General features: G+C 37.9%; 1 protein-coding gene across 5 annotated transcripts in view; it reads right to left on the bottom strand.

Moving 5' to 3' along the window:
- The window catches only part of NIPBL (NIPBL, cohesin loading factor), a 154,887-nt gene that overhangs the window by 100,654 nt on the left and 40,183 nt on the right, over positions 1-14,050 (bottom strand). The window lies entirely within an intron of this gene.

The following is a 14,050-nucleotide window of genomic DNA, read 5'->3' on the forward strand; positions in this document are numbered from 1 at the left end:
ACTTTTCCTGAAGTTCACCACATTAGTCTCTATCTCTAGACTGAGTAAGTTACAATTAACATGGAACCATACACCAAGGGTAAATACAGCTTAAAAAGGTGACCAGAAGGTAAAAAGGCAGCAGTAATCCAGAAATTGCACCGAATTATGCGAAGAATTAAGTCTACACTAAAGCTTTGTTGTTTTACAAAGCTATTCCACATCGCAATTTTTACTTTTGGCTTTTAATTCTTCTTACTTTGATGGAATGCAGAAAATAAGTTACTTGCCTGAAGAGAACTGACATGTACAGTGAAGAGTCATATTAAAACAAAAGTCCCTTGTACCGTAAGAATAACAAATTAAAAATCAAACCCAACACAAACCAGCAGAGGCTTTTTAAAATTATCCTGCAAAAAGAAAGGGGTGTCTCAACATCTCCAATTGGAAGGGTTTTTTTAAACAAAATTAGAAATATCAATAATGACAGATGCCTTCCTACATGATTAGTGGATGCAACAAAGTCTTCACTATTCCATTCACAGACTCATGGAATTGTAAAAGATTCAGCTTCCAGCTTTAAGTGCCAATACTTGGTATGAGTCACAGGCTTCCTAGTCTTGCTTTAACAAATATGAAGAACTTTGGTTAAATAAACTTTCCAAAACCAAATGAAGTGGATGAACAGGAAACACTGGATCCAAGGATCTAACTTTTCTATTTCTCTAATCAGATTGTAGCTATAGTTTAGCATTCTCCCTTTCCAGAAATCCTTCTCTTAGATCACTAAATACAATGCCTTTGGCCTGCTGAATTAACCATTATTAACACTCAGCATACAGATTTACAGCCAAAATGTTTGCTTACCAAGCCTTGAAGGAACAAACATATTTTGGCCAATTGCTCAATTCCTCCTAAGTAACTTTTACATCTGATCTGATCCACCTGAAACTTTTTTGTTGGTTTCAAAATAATGGTCACAGCCTTCGCAACTCTGACAGAAAATATAGGGCTGATGTAATGACCATCTGATCTCCCTCGATTTAAGTCAGAATTCCAGCATGACTTTGCAGGTGAGTATCTTCTGTCAATGAATTCATTGCTGTCACACAAAGTTTGATAGTTGAATGATGCCGAAATTTGCATTCCATGCTAACACAAAACCACCACCCCCAACCAAAACAATGCTTAAGGTGTTGGTTCTTAGAAATGCCTTTATTAGACCTCAGTTCCTCACGGAAAAATGGAAGTCCTTCAGAATCACTCCTCAGTAGAAATTTTACAACTAGATGTAAAAACGACCGGAATTGTCACAGCTCTTGAGCCAATTCCAAGTACTCAGCTCAGAAGGCAATTTTGGTATCTAGCCTTCATAAAATGGCAAAATCTTTAATACAAGTGCTATTTCAATATCCATGATATTATATGAGACAGGCAATCTTGGAAAGATGTAAGCAGTCAATCACTGCCATAAAATTTCCATTATGTTAGTCTAACTCTTTTGAAGAAAATTTAGTAAGAAAGACTTCCCTGCTTATTAATACGTAATGGGCTATAAGGGTTTCTAGTATTGAAGAAAAGCTGAATATCACATACCATGATAGGTGAATATCATATATCATATCATACAAGAATAAATTCTACCTGGAAACTAATTTGAGGAAACTGAAAAGATTCACACTACCATTCTCTAAAGTGATAATCCCCCTGTAGTAATCTAGAGCGTAGTTCTATTTTGAAAAGGATTTAGGGACCTAGATTATCCTTTTTTTTCCAAATCAAGAATGAGTATGCTTACTAAATCAGTAAGTACAAAAATTAGAGTATAACCACTTATAAAGCAGAGTTTTTATCAAATCTTCAACTCCAATAAAATATAACTTGAGAGGTGGGCTCATGCAAATGTCATGTAGTTCAACAAGGCCCAGTGCAAATTCCTGTACATGTACCAGGGAAATTCCAAGCACAGGTACATCCTGGACAGAAAATGGATTGAGCACAGCCCTGAGGAAAAGGTCCTGGGCTGCATCCAGAGCAGGGTGGAGAGCAGGTGAGGGAGAGGATTCTGCTCCTCAGCTCTGCTCTGGTGAGACCCCACCTGAAGCACTGCATCCAGCTCTGGGGTCCTCAGCATAGGAAGGACACTGACCTGCTGGAGCAAGCCCAGAGGAAGCCACAAAGCTGATCAGAGGGATGGGGCATCTCTCCTACGAAGACAGGCTGAGAGAGTTGGGGTTGTTCAGCCTGGAGAAGAGAAGGCTCTATGAAGACCTTACAGCATCTTCTAGTACCTAAAGGGAGCCTATAGGAAAGGTGGAGAGGGATTTTTTACAAGGGCATGCACTGACAGGACAAGGGGGAATGGTCTTAAACTGAGAGAGTAGGTTTAGATTAGACGTCAGGAAGAAATTCTTTACCATGAGGGTGGTGAGACACTGGAACAGATTGCCCAGAAAAGCTGTGGATGCCCCATCTCTGGAAGTTTTCAAGGCCAGGCTGGATGGGGCTTTGAGCAATCTGATCTATTAGGTGTCCCTGCACATGGCAGGGGAGCTGGAACAACATGATTCTTAAGGTTTCTTCCAACCCAAACCATTCTGTGATAACAACACTGAAGACAGGTTTCCACAGTTCAGTAGCAATGCTGTTTTTTTCAGCACTGTTCATCAGACAAACACTTAGCAACTTCCCTCTGGGGTATTGGTACCATCTTTTACAGCTATGTGTTTTCCTTTTAGAATTACTGTATCTTCTATTACAATGAAATCAGGCATAAATCTAAATCTAATTTCTAGTCATCATATTAATTCCTTAGAAGGAAGACCACATATGTAAGACCCACATGATGTGGTCTTTAAGCTCAAAGCACTGTTTATCCTCTGGGGCAGAAGGCTGTCACCACGATTTCTACTGACACACCTAAGAACTTTGAAACTGTCCTCATTAACTTACTGAATACTTAATGACTTTCCAAGGAAAAACAAGAGAAGTGAAAAAGATATTTTAATAAAGTAAAATCAGCACACGTGAAAGGACTTATCTTTTAAAAATCACCACATCCCATAAAACTTCCTATATATGCTAATGCAAGAGCCTTAAAAGTAAAAAGGTGATAAAGTGTCTAGGCAATAAATTGCTACTTCTGAAATAAATGAGGGACAAGAAGGAGAGTTTGCATTTCCTGAAAGTAAAATAAATATGAAAGATAAGTTACTGAAGCCAGGAAGTAATGCTATAAAACAATTATTTAGTAGGTACCTGGCACTTACCAGATGCGATGATTGCACAACACAAAGACTTTTTTCTGTTTTAAGGGAATTATGTATTTTAAAAAAATTCATATAATCCTATAGTGTTTAAGGTTGGAAGGACGCTCAGGAGGCCATCTTGTCCAATGCCCCTGGCACAGAGCAGTGTCAGCTACAGCAGATTGCTCAGGGCTGTGTCCTTTTAGGTTGTGAGTAACTCCAGTGGTTGTCTTCACAACACCTCACATGCCAATTCAGTCAAACAGGTTTTCCCCTAAATGGATTTTCTTGTGCTTCCCCTGACCACCATGACCTTTCAAAGACTACTGAGAATGATCTCACACTGACACTGGCCAGCTCCCTCAGCACCCACGGATGTATCTCACCAGTTCCCATGGACTTGTGCATATCCCGTTTGCTTAAAAGCCCCCTACCATGAACCTCCTTTACAAAGGGTAAGCCTTCATTGCTTCAGATTTGCCAGCTGGCGTCTTTTGCCTGGGACTCCTACAGGACAGTCCTGCTGGTTAAGATCAAGGCAAATACACTTGGCTTTTAGACAGCAGCAGCACTTCCAAGTACCAGAATATCAGGCAACCAAAAACATCTCCAGGTACAGAAGAATTGACTATCATATGGCAATTGACAGAATTTCACACCATCATAAGAGTCTTGACAAGAACTGTAAGACAGTGTCTCAGTTCGTAGCACATTTTGATGACAAATACAGGAGTCTACCCAAAGTGCTTCAAGCAGTGTGATTAATGACAAGGATTTGGTGGCATTTATCTATTTCAAATCGACTGAAGATCAAAGAACAAACTGAAAAATGCAAACTTGGAAGAACAGTCTCTCAAGGGATACATAGTGGTCAAAACTGCATAGTTCTTTCAAAAAACAGTGAATGACCTTATAATTGTTATACCAAGTTCTACTTTCAGTATTTGAAAAAGTAGTTTAAATACTCATTAAAAATAAAACATAATAAACATGTAATTATGATACTCAGAAAGCAAAGCCTAAAACCACTCATGAAGATTTGAAGTCATGGCATTTTACCTGCAATTAATTAAGTCTGAGAAGTATGACTACAGACAGTTTTTTTGAATACATAAAATATATGCAACTGATTTAAAATGATTTCTAGAACAACTTATAAGATACTTTGTAAGAGAAACTGATGCCCAAGAAGAGGGAGGTAAATAAACTAAAAGCTGATTAAGGCACAGAAAAAACTGCAGAAAAAAAGGAGTAAGTGATCAGAGTTTAGCATAGACACATATCAGAAACTCAGCAATACCTTCAAAGGCATTATCAAAACCTGCCACACACCATTCCCTCTCCCTTTAAACATATCATTTAATATTACATGTCTTTTCAAATCTAGAAAACTAACAGAATATGCCTGGAGATCAGTAAAATAGAATAATAAAAATTAAAATAACTTTATTTCTATATACTAATGATTGGGGGTTAAAGTGAGTGAGTCATTTAAAAATCTGACAAAACTTTCCTCTTTCACAGTCTACTGCTGAAGAGTGTAGAACTTCCCAGTCTGTCTCTAACTAGTACAAAAAATACAAAGTAGGGAAGAGAGATGCAAACTGTCTTAAAAAAAAAAAAATAAAATAAAAGAGCAGGCAGCCAGAAAGTAATATGTTCTCCTCTGATTACTGCTTCAATCTGCATTTAAACACTTAGCTATAAAAGAGGCACAATTTCCTAGTTCAACACATTCTATTAAAAGCAAATTTTTTATATATTCTGTATCAGTTCACTGACAGAAATTACCCATCAGTAAAAGCACCTTTACAAGGACCACCAAGAAAACACTACAAACATATGAATTCATAATAAATGTGTCCACAGAAGTTTACGGTAAACCATATGATGCATTAACATAATCTCCTTATCTGAAATACTATTTTCCATTAAGAAATCTAATTTTACAAACCAAAGAAAGAAAACGACCAAAACAAAGTTATAAGCATGAGGAAAAATTTACTATATACAGAGAGGGTGTCCACTGGGATAAAAAGTGAAAGGCAACCAGGAATTGCAATATGGTTATTCCATAACAAACAGAGTCACAGAATATGCTGATTTGGAAGGGACCCACAAGGATCAAAGAGTCCAACTCCTGGCCCTGTGCAGGTCACCCCAACAATCACACCATGCACCCAAGAGTGTTGTTAAACACTTTGTGAACTCAGACAGTCTTTGGTGCTGTGGCCACTTCCCTGGGAAGCCTATTCCAGGGCCAAATCACCCTTCTGGGCAAAGAACCTTTTCCTGATATCCAATCTAAACCTTCCCTGACTCAGCTTTATGCCTTTTCCTCGAGTCCTGTCACTGATGATAAAGTAAAAGGGTTAAAAGCTAATAGTGCTGCTTTAATTACTCAGCTAGGAAAGCAAATGTTACACATTACGGAAGTAAAGCATATAAAAAAGAAAAGGTCATACAGTTGTATTTAAATCTGGAATGTTTAGTGCTCTTTCACAGACTTCAATCTTAAGATTTATCAGATTATAAATTCATTATTAAAAGACTGTCGGGCTGTACAGTCTATTAAAAGACTGTACACAAATGTACAATATTTTCAAAACTTGAAGGATAAATACATACTGAAACATTCCACCGTCAAAACAGAAAGTACTACGTACCCCCTGAAAATGAGTCTCTCTCGAACCATCAGCTGCAATAGGAGGGTTTTGCTTTCAGTTGACCAATGGCATATACATGAATTACAACATGCCAGTATAGACTTAATGACTCACAGAACTGTTTTGGTATCGCTACTGGATCTACTCACCACCAGGCACAGGACCTTTCACAGCTGTCTAACACCACTCAGTGGGAAAGAAATGGAAAGGACATTGCTCTGCTTCAGAGAAGAGCTGGAATGTAAGTTAAACAACTGAAAAAAAAAAACCCAAACAAAAAAAACCCAAACCCTACAGGAATACTCTGTTATCCATCACTTCTCTATGCACTGTTCTACACTTGCATCCCCAATTGTTATTCCTCCAGTTTCATTCTATTAATTATTCTCTGTTTTGCAGCTGAAATGGCCATGTTTGGCAGACAGTGAGGAACTTTTCCTATTGAAGTTAACGTGAGGGCAAAGTGGTAGGGAGAAATGTGTTGGAATTTCAGAAACAAACACAGTTAAAAAAGAGGTGGAGAAATGTGTGACATGGAGATGCAGAAGAATGATCAGCAGAGGAATCAGCTTTCTAGAACATGCCATTGTTCCTGAAGATCTCAGCTGCTTTATCTTTGAAATGGAACACTTGGTATATCTTTAGCCTGAGCATCCTTGTAGCCTCCTTCTGAGCAGGTGTGTTAACACTGCCGTCAAAACCAGCAGGATAGGTATGACTTGACTGGATAGCTAAGTAAGATAAATCACTTCAGTAAGAGGTAAAGACTGAAAAATGGGTAAGATTCCATTCACAAGCCCACATTTCTCTCTTACACCGATTCTCACTGAAAAAAATAATTCACCCTGTAATATGACTAAGTTTTCCACATTCCAAAACACCCTCAAGAGGTATCAGGATATGTCTGCAATAGAGAAAATACAGCACAGTCTCCACACTAAATAGTACTTAGGTCAATTAATAATGCATCTTACCACTCTTTCAATCAAAAGTGTAGCAGGAGAAAAAAACAACAACAAAAAAAAAACCGAAAAAAACCCAAAATAGAGAAGTCAATTTTGTTTCGTCTCAAAATTTTGCTGAAATGACAGAAAAGCATTATGATGTCTCCTGTTTAACACCACAACATACAATCCTGAAGTTTTTTTAAAGTATAAAATATTTTTAAAATGGAAAATTTGTACAGCTATGCTTTCTGGAAAGCATCAGGGTACTTTAAAAGTGTCTTAAAAGCAGCAGTTCCTGCTAATTCACCATTCATGTTTTAGAAGATGCCTCCAAGAGGCATAAAACCATGAACACACACTGCATATCTCCAAGCAATTAAAAAAATTTCTTTATCTTTCAAAGTATCTTGTTTTAAAAGCATTAATTAATAAAAGTCCTCTCTCTTCCCCACCAAAATAAGGTGACTTCTTGTTGTGGTTTGAGGGTGGGGCTGGATTTTCTTGGTTGGTTGGTTGGCTGGTTGGGGGCTCTTGGGGTTTTACTTGAAATAAGCTCTCTCTGCTGTCCTCCTCACAAGCCAATGATGTGCAAGGATTTTTTCCTTTAAACCATCACACTGAAGAAATCTGTCTGAGAAATTTCACTTTGCAAGAAAAATGTCATGACTTCCTGCAACAAGAAATTCTGTGTACCCTGTCCCACTGGAATTATCATATGGCATATGTACTGCACAGGGTGTTATTTCACACAGGATAGCAAGAAAGAGGAAAAGAACAGACTGACTAGAAGAAAGAAAAGAGGCATCAAATCCTATAAGACTCAGACACCTTCAGTAACAGAAACTAGTACTCTCTATACTCTACTCCTCTCTTACAAGTGTTAGATGTCTTCCTAAAGAATTCCTACCACTGATATTCCCTCAACTTTGGAGAGAAGAAAAAAAGAAAAAGGAAAACAAATACAGTCTGTATGGTAATGCTGTCAGAATGAAATTAAGTGATAAACTGAAATGGTACACAGTGAATTTTATGTGGCTTCTTCTGAAGCAGACTTCCATTATATCATTATGGTCATTGTGGGAGCTAAACTTGATGACCTGGGTGGGCCCCTGCAATCCCATGACACCCTAATTTCTTGGACAAATTACAAGAACTGAAGGATAATTTTCTGTGACTATCAAATCACAATGAACTGTCATTGTACAACTGAACATTTTGAAGGTAACTACAAGAATGTCGCTCTGTCTTTCACCTCTAGTGAGTCATCATAAACTTCAGGTATGAAATTTACTTGTGCACAGTACAATAAGGACTTACCAAACATCCAGGAGGGAGAGGGAGAGGATTGTGAATGATGATAGCAGGCTGACAGGACTATATAATGCAAAGGGCTACGCTGTACCACAGATTAGGGTATATTAGGAAAAGACATGACGCTGTGGGACTGTGGTGCACACTGCAGAGGAGCAGTAATAATCTCAGCATTTCTATGATGCTTGCTAAAAATGCATGAAAATCACATCATGCTTCCCCAAACAAATAAAAGTTTTTCAACTCCGCATTTTAATGGATTGAATTACAAAACTAAACAAATATAGCTGGAATAAATTAAATCACTAACAAGTGTAGATATTCAGAGTTCAAGACATTCTCTTCCTTCCAGTATAGAATGATTTTTCATGAAGAGGTGAAAACATATTTTACCCGTACAGTAATATTCTAAAGGAGCATTTAAACTGGAGTACATAGTCCACTGTACCTGCGTACTGACTAATGGAGAACGCAAGATCATACTGCCAACTTGAGGCTCTATTCACACATTTTTTGCAACTGAAAGGTAGCTTTGCAGAAGGAGAAATTAAAAATAATATAGGCTCAGTTCCTTCATAGTCACCTGAAAGTGCTATGATTCTTCCCACTAAGCAATTTACTTAGTGTTACCTGAAGAGAGTTTAAATGCCTAACCTACAAAAGGTTCAGTATTTCATTTGAATTGCAAATGAAGATTTGTTTCTTCTGTGGATTTAAGGGAAAAAAATCTAAACTAAAAACTAAAAATCCAAACTATTAGAGTCAATAATATTTTAAACAGTCAAAAACCACCATACTGTTCACACTCCAGATGTGAACAGCATCTGGAACAAACCTCTCTGCAACTAAATGTCTGTTTCTTAGGAAATGCTTGAAAGATATGGTTCCAAATATCATTAGGAGGTGAGCTTACACCTTCTAAACCTGCATCTAATGGAGAGCCTCAGGTTGCCTCGCATTCCATGTCAAAGATGATGGGTTTTAGGGTTTTCAGCATTGATTTCAGAAATAGAAAAGGGTACAAGGTGGTAGTGACGGAAGATTTATTTAGGTTCAGAAGTTAATAGGAAGGAAGCGGTGTGATATTCAGTGTTCTCTCAAAGATGCTGAAACCCTCTGTTAGGTAAAACTGCACAAGAATAAACTCTTAGAGTAGACCATGACAAAACATGCATTGCCAAAACTTTTTTAACTGAAGTTTTTTCTGATCAACGAGTATGGAGGGAAAACAAGAAACTCCTTTCCAGAAGTCCCTCCCTGATAGCACAGCAGTCTCTACACATGTACAGTACAGTACCCTCCAGCTGATATCTTTCCTTCCTCCTGCCTGAACTGAACATCAACTGCCCTTCAAAACATTAGCATGATCCTGAGTGAAAATATTCTTGTGTATCTTACACAGTGCTGATTCAGAAAGCTTGATGATTGCAAATGACTTTTTTAAAGTAAGACTCTATGCAAGCAGACAAGCCAAAAATTTGCATACATATTATGCAGGAAAGAAACTGCTCTCCTAAGTAAAGTCTAAGGTGTCTTTAAATGCACATGGCAAGTTCTCACAATTTCCTTTCTAGTCAAAGAGAAACATCACAATTACCATCCATAATCCAGAGGACACCAGGCTCAGTACACTTCCTTTGCTCTACACACGGAAGCAACAATGCAAACTTCACCAAGACAATGAAGCCACATATAAAAAGACACACAGTGAGCAGAACAACTCTCAACGAAGGCTTACCATAAAGAGGAGAGGAGGATGAATGTCTAAAGCTAAAAAGAAATCAAAGCTACTGTTTTCATTTATAATGTCCCTACATGCTCCATCTAAAACAGGGGTTTTGGTTTAAACTGAGTAAGTATTTGGATGGTGAACTTCAGTTTCAATCTTTTAACAAAGTATCATTTAAAGATCAATTAGGGAAAAAAAAGATATGAAATCCACTAAAATGTTCTTCCACAATAAGCTGTAATTTGATGAAAACTGATTACCTATAGTTTACAAAATAAAAGTGCTAGCTTTAATACCATTTATATTGGTAAATCGAAAAACACTGTAGAAAAAGGCAAAGACCTCTGGAACATACATGAGATTTCAGGCTTTACTACACCAAAGACCAAACAAACCCAGTAAGTACTGTGAAACAAATGCAAAAATCTTACACCAAAAACACTGGTAAGGATAAGGAATCCCACTGAAGTGCTTGACTAATGATATTGACTCAGTTGTAATAATGTGTCTTTCAAAAAGAAGCATCTCTCAGAATGTATTTAATTTTACAAATTACATTTCAAAATTACATTGTCTCACGCTTTGTGTCAGCTGTTATATATATAAAACTTGTAATTACAGGCAAGTGCAACTTCTCCACTAATTCTAGCTGGACATACAAGGCATTTTAAAGTTTCAGGGTAATATTGCTATCCTTCTGAACACTGAAACACAGCTATTGACAACCATGAACAGCCAAGATCTGTGTGTAAGATTTCTTCCAAGATGCTGAACATTCTGTCACAGCTTTTCAGTATAACTAATATCTTACCTTAGCAAACCTCTAAGAAATGGATGATAAATCCTTTAATTTTTTATTATATACTTGATTTAAATTTCCCACCAAAACACGAATCCATTCAGTATCTCACCTGACTGAGTGTCTCCCCTGGATTATTGCTGATCAGCTTATAGTATGTATCAAGTAGCCAAGATAAAAACTATTTATGATCCTCTGACACTTATTTTACACAGTTCCTGCTGGTTTCAGCTGGAGGTCTACCTCAGAAAGCTAAACAAATACTGGCCCTTGCAAAACTGAAGCATATGATAGTTATGTGGTTGCACATACAGTTTTGCTCTGGCTTTCTTAGTTTTTTTGTGTTTGTTTGTTTGTTTGTTTGTTTTCTATCTAACTACTCAGTAATCTGAGATTCAGCTTTAAATGTTAGCTACAGAGTTTTTGGATGCAAAGAATTACACTGTCAGCTACTGGACCTATGCTTTGCATTCTCTGTACAGATACAGAAATGTTACTATTTCCTTTTAGCTGTGGACACATGAATGTTTCACAAATTATTCTGTATTTTTAACATTGTTCAGCAGTACTCCACACAATTTATAAGAAACTATGGAACTGACCAGTAGCCAGCACAGACTGATAATTTTATGGTTTTCCTTACCAGATTACTGAGGACTAAACAAAAAACAGTCAAATGTTTAGACCCTATAATACTGGGGTTTGTCTTTGCCCCTCTTAGTTCCTGCAGTCATTGCAGCAACTTCTAAAGGGCTGTCCTTCATCTCAGTCTGTGTGGACTGACTTCTGTTTCCATGTAGAATCTTCCTCAATAAATTACTCACTTGGCTTGTTCAAAATGGAGAAGACGAGACTGAGGGGAGCCCTCATAGCTATCTACAAATTCCTCACAAGGGGAAGCACTGATCAAGAGATCAGTGACTGGTGACTAGTCACAGGGAATGGCCCAAAGTTGTGTCAGGGGAGGTTTAGGTTGGATATTAGGAAAAGATTTTTCACCTAGAGGGTTGTTGGGCACTGGAACTGGCTCCTTAGGTAGCAGCCACAGCACCAAGCCTGACAGAGTTCAAGAACTGTTTGGACAATACTCTCAGGCACATGGTTTGACTCTTGGTGTGTCTTGCACAGGGGCAGGAGTTGGACTCGATGATCCTTGTGGGTCCCTTCCAATTCAGGATACTGTGTGATTTTGTGATTTCAAATTCTACCTTACATGACAAATAAATCACATTTAAACCACACATCACACAGACAATAATGATAGTGATAACAATCTACCAATTATTCTTGGAGCTTTTGGACATGAGGAGAGCCACAGTTGCAGAATACACAGTGCAAGTCATCTGCTTCTCCCGAAAGTCAGCTGTTGTACTTCTACACTGTAACAGTCAACATATCTCTCAGTCTTCACCTTACAAATCCCACAAAATTCATCAACCTACACGCACTGGGGAGTGTTTTCAACATTTTGAGAACCTGAAGTGCGAACACTGAAGGACAGGACGGGGATCCCTGGGCGAGAGGCTTTCTGCCCCCAGCTCCGGGGGAGAGAGTGCTCCCTCCCTGCTCCCGCCTTTACCCCGCGGCTGCTCATGACACCCCAGAGAGAGAGCCATGGCGCCGTCAGCCAGGCAGCAGGGAAGCAGGCAGAGAGAGAACTTTATTGTTGTGGTAACAGCTTAAATACCTTTTGGGTGGATTACAAAGTGACCACTGGGAGTTCAGGAGGTGTTACAAACCAACCAATTACAAGAAAGGGTTAACAGCCAATAGGTGAGTTTCCAGTTATCCCTTAGGCATTCCAAGGTACAGTGAGGGGTTTGGGGAACAAGAAGGGTTACAAAAAGTCACAATCACCATCTTGGACACGTGGTCAATTTAACAATATTACAAACTCCTGCATTCTTTTATATGTAGCAGAGTTACCCCAACACTGAAGTACTTGATTTTTGCAACAAACATGACACATAGAGTAGGAGAGAAGGGCAAGTCAAAGCAGTTTATCTTACAAACTACCATTTGCTGCCAGTGAAAACTAATAGTAGTTATTTCCACGGTTGTAAAGGAGAATGGAATTTTCATCTTTCTAACAACCACTGGAGAATTTAACTCAAAAAAGTCAAACAAGCCAGAATGTATCCATCTCAGCAGAAGAGTAAGTGTACCTCCTGATAACAAAAGTAGGAAAACATTGCAAGATTTTCCCTCTCACAGTGGTGTCTCAGAATTGCCAGAATAATTTAAACCAACCAACATTTAAATCCATAATCTGAGAATTCTGGGACACTCCATACAGACCAAATATTCTATCAGGGACGGAAGGAAGTAAGGCATTATCATCAGAAGCTCTAGACATAAACAATTCCTCTGTTTCTCTCCCTGTCTCTGTACAGGGAGATTAAAAGGGCAAAACAAACTGTTCCACATGCAAAGAACTAAGGAGAACTTGATTCATGCAGCTTTGTACCCTACATTCATACCAACTTGAACTTCAGCCTTTAACCCTTTTCTATCAGTTTAAAGATAACCCTTATCTATCAGGTTATAGATACACTATATATAAACACACAACAGACTACTCCTGATTCAATGCTATGTGGATGCTGGTCAATGCTATAAAGTCAAGTTATGATGGATTTTATTCTGAGGTAACATGCCAGGAGAGAACTAATTAGAGCTCACGCCATTTTTGGCAAAGACAGCCCTCATGAAGCCCAATAACAAACTGTGCTCCTCTTTCAGATACACCTGATTGGTAGAAAAGTATCAGAACTTGGTACAACTGCATTTCTTTCTGCAAGAAATCAAGCTCAGGAATCGCACAGCCCTCACAATCTTAAGAAGCATATCTTGATAGATAGGGAAATACTACAGAAAGTGACACATGATAGTCAGCAAGTTGAACAGACAGTCAATTTAACTCTGTTAGAGGTGGTTTAACAAATCCCTGATTCAAAAGGACAGGACTTATGATGAAACGCTGTTGCAATTTAGCAAGACATGAAATGAGGGTAGTATAACTGACAGTAACCAAGAATATTAAAGTAATATAATCAAAGTCTCATTCAACTTATATTTATTTGCAGTTTTATTTCACTGATACAATTGAAACTGCTTGTATTAACATAAATTTTACAACTGTAGAAATTTTGCATAGTTTCACATTAATTTTGTAAACTTCAAGATTGTTAAATATTTATCTTTCTGTAACCGCTGAACTTTAAAGTTTTTCTTCAGAAGCATTTTCAAATAATTTCCAACTTATAAAAAAACATAAGTGTTAACAGAATCAGCATTCTGAAAGTTTTCATGCCTTTTCTACTGCCAGGGACATAAATTCCATACTGGTGACTTCAAGTGGTTCTGAAATT

This window comes from Empidonax traillii, unplaced genomic scaffold, assembly GCF_003031625.1.
Source record: "Empidonax traillii isolate 1590-97213 ecotype Southwest subspecies unplaced genomic scaffold, ASM303162v1 scaffold44:size1908036, whole genome shotgun sequence".
Lineage (NCBI taxonomy): Eukaryota > Metazoa > Chordata > Aves > Passeriformes > Tyrannidae > Empidonax > Empidonax traillii.